At 35.3% G+C, this 13,866-nt stretch overlaps 1 protein-coding gene across 1 annotated transcript in view; it reads right to left on the bottom strand.

The window, feature by feature from the left end:
• Nha2 (Na[+]/H[+] hydrogen antiporter 2) overlaps nucleotides 1-13,866 on the bottom strand; it is a 285,799-nt gene that overhangs the window by 261,499 nt on the left and 10,434 nt on the right. The window lies entirely within an intron of this gene.

Genomic DNA, 13,866 nt, shown 5'->3' with positions numbered 1-13,866 from the left:
CTGGCATGTCATCTTTTTAGCATTTTCACTCATGAATATTATATGAGCGTGACCACCATAAGATGATAATTATTTTCGGATCTTAAGATGAAATTCGTTGTCCGATCCTAAGCATGTCATTTTGACCAATGCTTTGACATGTCATTTGATGTTGTCGACGCGCAATGCGTCCATTGAGCTCGGACCAACTGTGGAAGTTGGTTCCTATAATTTTGAAGTAGTAAAAGACTTCACCAACCTCGGCACCTCCGTAAACACAACAAACGACATCAGTTGTGAAATAAAACGAAGAACTGTATTGGCCAACAGATGCTACTTTGGTTTAAGAAAGCAGTTTAAAAACAAAACCACATCTCGTCAAACAAAAATAACGCTGTAAAAAAACACTGATACTACCCGTGCTGATGTATGGTTCTGAAGCCTGGGTACTTGCGCAAGCAGATAAGGCAGTGCTTGGCGTGTTTGAGAGAAAAATTCTTCGAAATATCTACGGACCAATCTGCGTTGACGGTGAATATCGACGTCGTATGAACCACGAGTTGTATCTGCTATATAACGACATCAATATAGTTAAACGTATCGAGATGCAGCGATTGGGTTGGCTAGGCCATATAATAAGAATGAGCGATGATGAACCCGCTAAAAAGGCGTATAAATTCGAGCCACATGGCGGTGCACGCAGAATTGGCAGGCCAACGAATAGATGGCGCAAACAAGTGGATAAAGAGATGACAAGGCGCGATATTCTAGAAAGCAAAGCACTAAACAGAGAGAATTGGAGATCTTTTCTTAGTTCGGTCTATGGAACAAATGTTCTGTAATGGGCCAGCTAAGTAAGTAAGTAATTTCCGATATAATAAATAACAGTATCGTTGAAGCTTTTTTAAGATTATTTCTATATTTTGTTACATTAATTTTGAGTTCAAATACAAAAGATGCCGACTACTGGTACATGCCGGACTTAGGAACATGGTATTATTTATTCCGAATGTGATCTGATCGGTAGTTTTGCCGCTGAAAGTCCAAAGTAATAGAGAGTATCTCATATTTCAATACAAGAAATAACTAAATTCAAACATCAAATCTATATCAGTATTTCATAACAGTTAAAACTTTCAATTACATCTGGACACTTGAGAAAATATTTAACTGTCTTATTTTCGTAAATTTTTGTTCCAGAATATTTGCCATGAAATGTTGAAAACATATCTTTGCTTGTTAGTGATTTGAAAATACAGAAAGAAGATGCGATGCGAAACCACACACTTGAATATTCACGACTAGAAGAAATAGAACAAAAAGCAAACCATGTCTGCATCTATTGAAGCATTAATAATCTTATGTTGTTGTTGTTGAAATTGTGTGAAATTTTATTTTCATTTTTGTTCCAAGTTTTCTGCTTCGTCTCAAGGAATTTCCTCTATTCGTTGCACAGTACTTCGTCTTACAAAAGCTTTTGTTTAGCTGTTTCCGCTGTTTCTGGGAGCTCAGTGGTGGTTTCTTTATGGTTTGGGTTGTGGCTTTTGTGGCTTCTTTGCGTCTATGCCCACAATTCATGGTGGTTCTGTCTCAGAGTCTGGCAGAGTTTAAGTGGCGCCCTGTTTGCATCCTATATAACTTTAGATTATGTTGTCGTCATGTTGTTATTGTTGTTGTTGGAGTTTTCTTGCATTGCATTGTTTTGAAATGGTTTTCTTATTTAAAATTTCCGCTTTCATTATTTTTTTCGAGTTTTTGGTTTTTTTGTTTTACGAGTCAACTTTCTTCTACATCTTTAAACAAATAGTAAGGATGCTGCAAGGCGTTAACCATGACAAAATAATTTTTATTTGAATCGATGTTGCCAAGAAACAAAAAAAAATGGAGTAAATAGTTTAAATAAATGTGTGTGAATGTGTACTCGTACGTTTGGGTTCATACATACACATATGAAGTTCCATAGAAATACTGTGCGGAAAGGGAACAATTTTTTATTAATTTCTTTTTTTAAATTTACAGCATTACTGTAATCTTTTAAGTCATGAAAATATAACCACTTGCGGACGCCAGTACTAGTTGGGATCTCTGTGTCATCTTTTTAAAAAAAGTAGAAACTTTCTCAGGCTAATTTCAAACCGGCCAAGCCCAAGTTGTAGCTCTTAGAGTGAAGAACAATAATTGTGAACAAATTAAAACTTCATCCTCAAGATCTGTAAGCTGACCCATTAGTTCTTTATAAGAATACCTTCCAATCCTACTAATCCTGAGAAGACCTATACCCTATAGGAAGATGGTCTACCGGTCCACTCATGAAAAATCCTAATTGTCTGCTATAGGAAGAATGTCTATTGATTATCGATAAGAAAACTTATAGGTCCCCTATGGAGAGGTACTGGTTTTCAATAAGAAGGTCAACTAGTTTTCTAGAGAGTATATGGTAAATAACAAAAATGTTTTGCAATCGATGAATCCGAGTTTCACCCTTTCAGAATTCGCGAACTGTTAACATATTCTATAACATATTCTTTAAAATGAAGTGTTTTAGGAGGGATCCCATAATGTCGACCATTAAAATTAATTTTCGTGGAAGCTGTGCTGGCATCAATGTAGAAAAATGGGTTGAAGCCAACAAGTTTTTTTATGTTCCCATGCGATTTCTGGCTTAACCTTACATTTTATAGACCTATTCCCAAAGAATGAATCACAGAATACTCCATGGGCAATAATATAGCTGTGTATGATTTTTCGATATATCCACTGCATCCACCTAAAATTGATGTTGAGATTTTGAAGCCGGAATTTCGGGGTTTTTTGAATTTTTTTTAATAATCCGGACGAGCAAGAAGATAATATTCCAAACTCATAACACGATTATAGAACTCGTGATTTTACGTCGTTTGGTGCATATCTCATGTGTGTGCTCCATACAGCATCCTAGTAATTGGAGTCAAAAAGCCAAAATTTCATGCGTAATTTTCTTACAAAACATATATTTTGCGTGCAAAATTTACAACTGTCATTCAATTTCCTTTGAAACCCGCGTGAATTTAGTTTTTTTACGCCACGGTTCTAATGAAGCCTTCCGCGTTCGAATTTATCTACTAAAACCGCGGATATAGATACCTTGAAAATCGGAAAATCAGCAAAAATATATGTCAAGCTACGCCACTGATCAAACAGCAGCAATCCCAAGAACACCCGCACAAAGCAGAGCCAAAAAAAATAGCCAGCAGTCGTCATCAAACGCATCAATATGTTTGTCAGTGCGTTTACCCATTTACATGCGTTTGTACGTATGTGCTTCGCCCAAGCCAAACCAAGAGAACAAGAGAAATTTATGTAGCGAGATGTGTGTATGGCTTAACGTAAATTACAAAACCATAAATGTAAATATGTATATTTTTGGTAGTTTTATGCAGAGTTCGAAAATAAACAGTACACTAACATAGTGTACCGCTCCGAGAACAGTATCACTAAAATATTTTTAGCGTTAGTGTTCCGGAACACAAACACTAAAAAATATTTAAGTGATACTGTTCCGGAGCACAACGAAAAACGTAGTGTACCACATTTTGGTACACTAAAAACGTTGGGTACCGCAGTCGGAACACTAAAAATCGTAGTGTTCCGCAGTCGGAGCACTAAAAATCGTAGTGCTCCGCAGTCGGAACACTAAAAATCGTAGTACTCCGCAGTCGGAACACTAAAAATCGCAGTGCTCCGCAGTCGGAGCATTAAAAAATCGTTGTGTACCACATGTCGGAACACTAAAAAATAACGTAATGATAATGTACCACACACGAGTTTATTATGATTTGCGAAGAAAATTAAATATTTATAATTTTTGAGATAAGTACAAATTAAGACATAAAAACGCAAATACAGTAGTTTTGATTTTGCTGCCAATCGTTTTAGTGCGAATTTGATTTTCCTGCCAAAAAAACTAAAATATTTGCATTTTTGTCAAATTTTCAATGCAGGTTGCACTTTTAACTGCTAATCATCTAAGTGCGAATTTTATTTAACTACCAATAATATTTGGAAAAATTAACGCATTTTCATTGAGAAATTTGTATTTACCAGCCAAAACTAAAATCACGCCATGCAACAGTTGCTAACTCATGCACAGGCTCTTGTGTACAGAAGAAAACTGTTTACTGTAGACAACCTATGATATTATGGAAAAAATTAGTTAGGATTTTTTAGTCTTTCTACGAACTTATAATAATTAATAATAATTATTAATTATTCCACAAACATCCCAGAAGGGACAAGGGAGACTTCTATCATATCGCACCTGCAGGTTCAAGGCATATTTATTGTGTCGCCTGCAGGTTGTTGCAATAATACAAAGAAAAAGTTAACATCACTTTCTTCGAAACAGAAATGGAAGGACAGATGTGGAAACAAATATTACGATAATAATTGTTATTGAATTCCATTTTGGTTCTTTCAGCTGATGCAAAATAACCCAGCAAAATTTGACGGAAGGGGTTCTATGCGATGACGTGATTTCATGTCATCTTTTGCATTGGTTCAAAGGAAGTCGTGAAAGATTCGATCTTTTCATTAGGATTTGAACCAATGCAAAGGAAGTCGTGAAAGATCCGATCTTTTCATCAGCATTTGTACCCATTCCATCGATCCAATAGAGATGATGTTTGTGTTTTTATTTACACACCTGTTTATTTTCATTTTGGTATGTTCCAGTACTGCAAAAATATACTAATTTTTACTATTTTTTCCGATAACATAAAGGAAAAATTGTTATCGTAGTAAATAAGCAGTTTCTGGAACAGACCAAAGTTGTTAGAACTGTCGTCATGATGTTGTCTTACATTTCCTGCATATCAAACAACTAAAACTTCTAAACAATTGGTATTATATGAAGTCCCAACCATCGAGCTAAAAATAGAATCGGACTGAACACATTGCTATTTTAAAAGTTCCCTTGTCTGTTCTAAATCTGACATAGAATGAAATCAATCAAATCTCGCTTCTTGGAATTTGCAAAAAAAGTGCGAAACGAAAAGGAACAAGAATCTGAAAATAAAGAAGAAACTACTTTTGGAATGAAACAATTAAAAATAAATTAATTAAGCATAAATGGTATTTTCCATAAAAAGTCTCTCCTCCCCGTTCATTACATTTTGTTCTTAGAGATCCCTAAAGCAAGCCGGGTTGTAGATCCCTACATATTTCCGTCACTAAACAAAAGAGTATAAATTACCAAAATGTTGTTATAAAATAACAAAATTATAAAATAAAAGTAATTTACGAAATAAAAATACTTAAAGGAGTGCATTTGGAGTCCATGTTGAAATCTGAACTGGTGATGGGAAGATAATTGAAAAAACCTTTTGTAAGATGAAAGAATATCAGTTGCGGAGAACGGAGGAAGTAATCTTTTGCGTTGCAGCGGTGGTGATTACATTGCAATTTTGGATGTAAACTTTTGAAAAACTAAACTGATAAATTAATTGTAGCTATTTCATGAATTCGTTTGAATTAATAAAGAGTTTTGTTTTTCATGCAAACCATATTTCAATACAGCATTTCCATTTTCCAAACAAGACATGAAAATTTCATGCCAAGGGGTTGGTGAAAATGACATGCCAAAGCATTGGTTAAAATGACATGTCAAAGCATGGGTGAAAATGACGTGTCAAAGCATTGGTGAAAATGACATGTCAAATCATTGGTGGAAAGAAATGCCAAAGCATTGGTGGAAATGACATGTCAACGCATTGGTTAAAATGACATGCTTAGGATCCAGAAAAGAACGTCATCTTTTGGGGTCCACGCTCATATAAAATTCATCGATGAAGATGCTAAAAAGAGGACATGCTAGATCACTTGCACCCATGATTGAATGTCATCTTTGGCATAGAACATTTTGCTGGGAAGTTTTTTGATTATATGTTTTTATTTTTTTCACTATTCCTCTCCAATTAGTTTTCGGATATCAAGAAATCAGAAGCTGAATATTACATGAAGAGCCAATTCTTTGGCAGGTGAGCGAATCGGATAACTGCCACCTTTTGGCAGCTAAAAATATTAAAGATAAGTGCGAAATTCGCTTTGCTGCCACAAAATGCGTGCAAAACTTGTTTTGGCAGCTAAGTCAAAACTACTGTACACCTCTTAAATCCATGTATGTATACATATTAATTAATAACGTTGGGAACTTAAGTAGAAAATATGAAAAACATTGATTCGGTGGCGCACTACAAATTGTAGTGTTCTGACTGTGGATACATGAGTTTATTATGATTTGTGAGGAAAATTAAATATTTTACAATCTTTTTTTAATAAATACAAATTAAAAAATAAAATTTAATAGAACACGTGAAAAACGCCTGATTTGATTTTTGGAAAATGGATCAATAAAAATCATAGTGTTCGGTTGCGAAGCACTAAAAATCGTAGTGTTCAGACTGTGTTCAGACTGCCTGATCACTAAAAATCGTAGTGTTCCGACTGCCGGATCACTAAAAATGTTAGTGTTCCGACTAGCGGATCTCTACAAATCGACTGCCGGATCACTGAAAATTTTAGTGTTCCGACTGCCGGATCTCTAAAAATCCAAACAATGGAACAATAAAAATCGTAGTGTTCGGCTGCGGAGTACCAAAAATCGTAGTGTTCCGACTGCCGGATCAATAAAAATTGTAGTGTTCCGACTGCCGGATCTCTAAAAATCGAAACAATGGCACAATAAAAATCGTAGTGTTCGGCTGCGGAGAACTAAAAATCGTAGTGTTCTGCCGGATCACTAAAAATTTTAGTGTTCCGACTGCCGGATCTCTAAAAATCGAAACAATGGAACAATAAAAATCGTAGTGTTCGGCTGCGGAGTACTAAAAATCGTAGTGTTCCGACTGCCGGATCACTAAAAATTGTAGTGTTCCGAGTGCCGGATCTCTAAAAATCGAAACAATGGCACAATAAAAATCGTAGTGTTCTGCTGCGGGGCACTAAAAATCGTAGTGTTCCGACTGCCGGATGAATAAAAATTGTAGTGTTCCGACTGCCGGATCTCTAAAAATCGAAACAATGGCACAATAAAAATCGTAGTGTTCGGCTGCGGAGAACTAAAAATCGTAGTGTTCTGCCGGATCACTAAAAATTTTAGTGTTCCGACTGCCGGATCTCTTAAAATCGAAACAATGGAACAATAAAAATCGTAGTGTTCGGCTGCGGAGCACTAAAAATTTTTGTGTTCCGACTGCCGGATCTCTAAAAATCAACACGCTGTTAGTTATAATTTCTGAGGAAAATTAAATATTTTATGGGTTATGGGACGAGTAAAAATTAAAAATAAAAATTAATAAATAAAATGCACGTGTTTTAAATTAGTTACAAACGTTGAGAGCTTTAGTAGAAAATTAGAAAAAATCATCATCATCAATTGATGAATATTGTTTCTTGTACAAATGGCAACAGGTACAATTTCCCCAAAATAATAAGTGTGTGGTTGTCTATATCCTGAAATCATAAAGTCGACTTTAAATGTACAATCATACTTGCGGAAAATCAGCACATTCTCATTGAATGATATTATTTGTTGTACAAATAGCAACAGGTAAAATTTCCCCAAAATAATAAGTGTCTTCAAACGTACAAGTCTACTTGGGAAAATCCACATACTTTCTTCAACTGCATTCACTGAGGAATTTTGTTCTTGATACAAAAAGTTACAGGTACAATTTCCGCAAACATTGTGTTGCTATCAATATTTTCCGTTCCTTATTTAAAAAAAAATAAGAAATTCATGAGGATCAAGAAGACAATATTTATACGAATATGTACATCTTTATGACACTAAATATTGTTATTCGGATACGTATATACTGAGCGTCTAAATGTGCAACCACAGTAACGTGTAATATTTTAGATTATATGTAACTTTTGTCCTTGAATTGAAAATGTAACAAAGATCAGATTTACTACATGAAAAAATTCTACAAAAATGTTCCTCCGAAAATTTTATGTAGGTTCCCCACATCCAAGATATCGATATTGCTTTACCCGTTCCATTCTCAAAAAAAAAACGTTATGTTAATGTATTTCGGTACATTTCGTATTAGTTATTAACTATGTATGAAATTTGGATGGTTACTGTGTTATGACTTTTTTACAACCCCTTATCCCTGTATAATATTTTGATGCGATTTACATAAATATGTACATCAAAATCTAGTAATTCATCGAACGACCAAAAACTTCAGTTCTAAGCCAAAAATTTAAAATTTAAATTTTTCTATCCATTATTTCCGTAAAATCTAATATTTTTTTACACAATCGGTCGATGAAGGACTAATCTTTGTTGTCCTTGATAAAAAAAAACCCGCTATAACTTTTGCGCGCATCGGACAATTTCGTGAACGCGAGCAGATTTGAAACCAGAATTTTTTTCCTTTAACTCTATACCAAAAATCGTAGATGTGCTCGGGAAAAAATTTTTTAATTTTTTTTTTTCAAATGGAATTGCAAAGGAATTTTGTTATTTACCATATATGTACATATTTCTTCTATATGAAGGCCTTCTGATGTTTTATTAGAAAATTTACAGTTTCCCTATAAGAATACATATTGGCCTACATTTACACCTTTTTATACCCCAAGTATGTTTGGACGAATTCCGTTTCAGACAATTTGGAGTCGATTTATCAATGTCCGACCGACTGTCTGTCGGGCTGATTGGAGTGCACGATTACTCTCGAACGGATAAACCGATTTGGTCCAAAATTTTGCCTTCGTAATATTTTGTCCAAACTTAGTTTAAGTTCGAAGATGAGCCATATCAGTTCACTCCTTCAGGAACCTCTCCCACAAAAGTTTAAAAATGATCGGAAAAATTGTGCGCTCGATAACTTTTGAAGAGAGTAGCCGATTTGGTCCATACTTTGCACATCGCGAAATTTCTACCAGATGTATATGAGTGTTCAATAGGACTTAATCGGTCCACTCCTTCGGGTACGTTCCACACAAAATTTCCGAAAAGTTCAGTTTAGAACCTGCTCGCGAATCGCTTTGATTTTTTTTGTAATAACTTGTATTCGCTGCCCTCTTTACGATGGTACAAATTTCATCAGGAGCAAGTCCATACTTCCTGAGAAAATGACCCGAAAGCTCTAAAACCCGTTATGGTACCATGTGTTGTGGATGGAGCGCACGAACGGATACCGATACGATCCAAAATTTGGCAGTCTTAATATTTTGCCCAAACTTAAATAAAGTTATAAGATGGCCATTAGGGTCCACTCCTTTTGGCACCTCCCCCACAAAAGTTCCAACTTTTCTAAAATAGTTCAAGCTTTCTCGATGGCAGTAAACGATTTTGTACATACTTTGCACATACACTAGCGGTCATCTGAATAGGTTTGAATTTTTTTCCTTTTATATGTTAAGTTATCTTCTGATGTGTTCGCATTGCAGATCCATACTATTTAGTTTTTGAGAGTCCTATACTATGCCAACATTCCCAAGAAAATACTTGACGGTGTTGCCACATTTTCGGAAAATATCCCAATTATAATAAAAAATGTACAAAAAAGTGACCAATTTTTGCGATCATCAGAATAGGTTTGAATCAAATAAAATTGAAAAATTGTACTATTCAAGCAAATATTGAGCAGTTTTTTGGTTTAGTTTAGTAAAATGGAACATTCTGATAAATCCTACAACAAATTTGACCCGCTTTAGTTGGAACGTGGGTTCAATTCTCAACATTGAAAAGTTACCAAGAATTTTCAGATAAAATCAAGAAATATTCAAACCAAAACGTTTTATAAAGTTGCTTTAAATGACTTTTTGAATTCGTTAGATCTCTTCTGAGCTTCGAAAATTGTCAGAAAGCAAATACCAAGTGTAGCCATATTATTAGGATCGATAAAATAGAAAGGTCATTGAAAATAGTTGGTATTTTAGTTCAAGTTTCATTTTTTAACTATCCTTGCAGTACAAATTTATGTGTTATGATGCTCACAAATCCACCATAGTTGACCACATGTATCATAAATGTTCGAAAATTGGTCTGGAAGAATGTTTCTTCGACGACAATAAAGTAGAAAATTGTAATTCAAATTTAACTTAAAGGGGCGTGATATTGCCGACTTTTATAGTGCTGTATAACCTCAGTAGTTCATTCTTTTGTACTTATTCGTGTTTGTTTTATGACTTGTGAACAGATAAAAACTTTTTGACCTGACTATATAGGTATTACAGCACTATAACAGTCGGTGATATCATGCCCCTTTGACTTAAATTTGAATTACAATTTTCTACTTTATTGTCGTCGATGAAACATTCTTCCAGACCAATTTTCGAACATTTATGATACATGTGGTCAACTATGGTGGATTTGTGAGCATCATAACACATAAATTTGTACTGCAAGGATAGTTAAAAAATGAAACTTGAACTAAAATACCAACTATTTTCAATGACCTTTCTATTTTATCGATCCTAATAATATGGCTACACTTGGTATTTGCTTTCTGACAATTTTCGAAGCTCAGAAGAGATCTAACGAATTCAAAAAGTCATTTAAAGCAACTTTATAAAACGTTTTGGTTTGAATATTTCTTGATTTTATCTGAAAATTCTTGGTAACTTTTCAATGTTGAGAATTGAACCCACGTTCCAACTAAAGCGGGTCAAATTTGTTGTAGGATTTATCAGAATGTTCCATTTTACTAAACTAAACCAAAAAACTGCTCAATATTTGCTTGAATAGTACAATTTTTCAATTTTATTTGATTCAAACCTATTCTGATGATCGCAAAAATTGGTCACTTTTTTGTAAATTTTTTATTATAATTGGGATATTATCCGAAAATGTGGCAACACCGTCAAGTTTTTTCTTGGGAATGTTGGCATAGTATAGGACTCTCAAAAACTAAATAGTATGGATCTGCAATGCGAACACATCAGAAGATAACTTAACATGTAAAAGGAAAAAAATTCAAACCTATTCAGATGACCGCTAGTGTAGTAATATTTCTGCGAGACATAGATCAGGTTGGAAGTTGGACTGTACATGTCATCTCCTTCGGGTACCTCCCACACAAAATTTCGGAAAAGTGCTGCATAGGACCTCCTCTCGAATTGCTTCGATTGTTCTTGCAACAGGTTGCACCATTACGATGGTACAAGTTGCTTAAGTGACAAATCCATACTTCTTGAGAAAATGACCAGAAATCTGTAAAAAAGTTCACAATTTGCATATCGTAATATATCTTCGAATATTAGATTAAATTCCAAGATGGTGCTTATATGTCTAATCCTTCAGATTCGAAAATATTCGCTAAAGAACAACCGATTTGGTCCAAACTTTGGATCTCGAAATATTTTGTCCAAACTTAGTTTATGTTCAAAGTTGGGCCCTATCGGTCCACTCCTTAGGGTACCACCCACACAAATATTCAACATTTTGTTTAAGTGCGGTTAAGGGTCTGTCTAAGTATACTTTGGATCTTTTACCGAAGGTCCTCCTAGTGGTTCATATATTATGTTTTTCGTAGACAAATCCATGTTTCCTGATATAATAGTCCAAAATCTCTAAATTATATAATGACCAACTAAAATATCTGGTTGGCGCGATATCTATCGAGAGGAATGACTCGCAAAATAAGACCCACTTCCAAAATGGACTGGATCGACATAGTCTATTTTGGAAGTACTTTAGGTACCTCCCGCGCTTTGAACGTTTGAGCTTTAATCGAAATCCATATTTTTTTCAGCGCGTTTATACATAAGTTTTTGGGAAAAAGTTTTTCAATTCGCTCAGACTGAGGGCGAAGCCGACTGACATTTTTTTATTTGTATTTTATTTTTTGAAATTCGAAACTAAAAAATTTCAAAATATTTGTTGAATTGATTTTATACCTGTTGCTTTGGAATTACAAATGGAATAATTCGAATTACAAATGGAATAGAATTCGCGAATTTAAAATGAAATAATTCGAATTACATCTGAAAAAGGTGTAAAAGAGCAGAAAAAAACAGAGTATTCCTTGATGACGCTGCTTCAAGTGGTCTATTTACTTTTTATACACTCCATCATTAAAGTCTAAGTCGAAATAGCCAAGTCCGTCCGTCTGTTTGTTGAAATCGGGATACAACTCGCAATTTTAAAGAAAGAGCTTTATAATTTGGTATAAAAGTTTCTATTACTCCTATTACCCCGATCCACTTTATGATATATCCCCCATACAACGGTACCTCCCGATTTTCGGTATTTTGAAGGTTGTGACCTTAATATCACACCGAAATCGACTATCGACCTTGGTACGGTACAATACCATAGTGTTTATTTTCGAACACTGCTTTGAATTTTGCAGGTATGTAGCGAGCGGCTACTGTCCTGGAAAGTTGTCTCAGTTACCCGAGGATCTTAGAGTAATTGAGCTCTCTGAATTGGTGCTCGGTAAATTCTCGGAACCCTGGCCAATAACCTTTCTTATGATTTGGAAAAGAGGTTGTGAAGTCGGATGGTCTATTTACGGAGACGATGAAAGGAAGGTGACCTGAACCCAAAGAAATGACGGGTTGTTAGGCTACGTCTTTCATTAGACCTGGTGCCACAATGGTTATATCTGGCGAGCTGAGCCAATCTCCTCTTATCCTCGTAGGAGAGTCTTCCTTCACCGTGCAAAACGTGGAGCTATCAATTTGATTGGCCAGCGCTGTACCCCTCTGGTCATTACCTAGGACGGAATGCCAAAGCTTATGATGGGCTTTGATATCCCCTAGCACCAGGCGGTTACTGCCTTCTAAAAGAGAACTAATATCGGGTATATAAAGCGGGACACAGCTATTCATCGGAGCAGCTCTACTTCGGCAGTACCCACTTTTCTGCTACCCTATGTATGGTTCACTAATGTCAAGCTCAAGCGTCTGTCCTTGACAGACTGGTGTATTGGGAAGGCAAGTCCTCCTCCTCCGCTTCTTGTGAGATCCTTCCGCAAAACGCAGAACCATCGCAACGTTGCAAGCGATCTGTGCTTCCCAAGATGTAAATGGGAAAATGGATTGGCAGAATATGAAAATGTCCAAAGAGCTCGAACATTTGGCCTTTACCAGAATACTATGGTAGAGCATTCCTCCTCCTAAGATTGTTAAAAACAGATTTTACCATCTTGATGTGTACAAGGCTTTAAGTTCAATTCCTTAAATGGGTTAGGTATTTGAAAGACCCCAGTATCGAGTGTGGATTCGACAACATCCATAATTTTGCGTCAAAAGTACGATTTATCAGATCACGAAATTTCTTGACAGTCGAAAAAATTATACTTTGAATCATCCTTAGGCAACACACACAGGCCCAGTTTAATACATACAATGAAAATTCCCTTCCTATAATGCGTCTTAATTTAAATCTAATATCAATGTTTTTTCTTATCTATAAAATTTCAAACATAACCCTATACACCTTCCTTCCTCGTAAGTAATGCACACACAAAAAATAAGCCACAAAATTTAAAGCCAGTTTGCCATGGAACAAAATCTCTCAATAAATACCTTTACCAAATGAAGTCGTCACCATCAGTAACATTCTACATACAATATCGCCATCATGTCATGGCATAGAATTGAAAAGAGAATTGTAGACTGAAATCTTACGATACGATATGGCCTGTCTGTCATGAGAACGGAGAACGTAAAAAAGAAGAGAATGGCAAGCAAATAATTGTTTTAGCAGGAAACGCGTGAAAACAGAACGAACAAAGCACCATAAAAAATGTACAAAGCTTTTATAGGATAAAGGTGGCGGAAGGAAGTGCAATGCTTGCTTGCTTGCTTGTATGCATACTTTACATACGGAATATGGGGAATCGGTGATTTTGATAGTGGGACAAGTCCAATGTAAATTGTAAAGAA

The sequence above is a fragment of the Musca autumnalis genome, unplaced genomic scaffold, assembly GCF_047663935.1.
Source record: "Musca autumnalis isolate F117 unplaced genomic scaffold, ASM4766393v1 scaffold_1, whole genome shotgun sequence".
Taxonomy (NCBI): domain Eukaryota; kingdom Metazoa; phylum Arthropoda; class Insecta; order Diptera; family Muscidae; genus Musca; species Musca autumnalis.
This window is presented reverse-complemented; position numbering and strand designations above follow the sequence as displayed.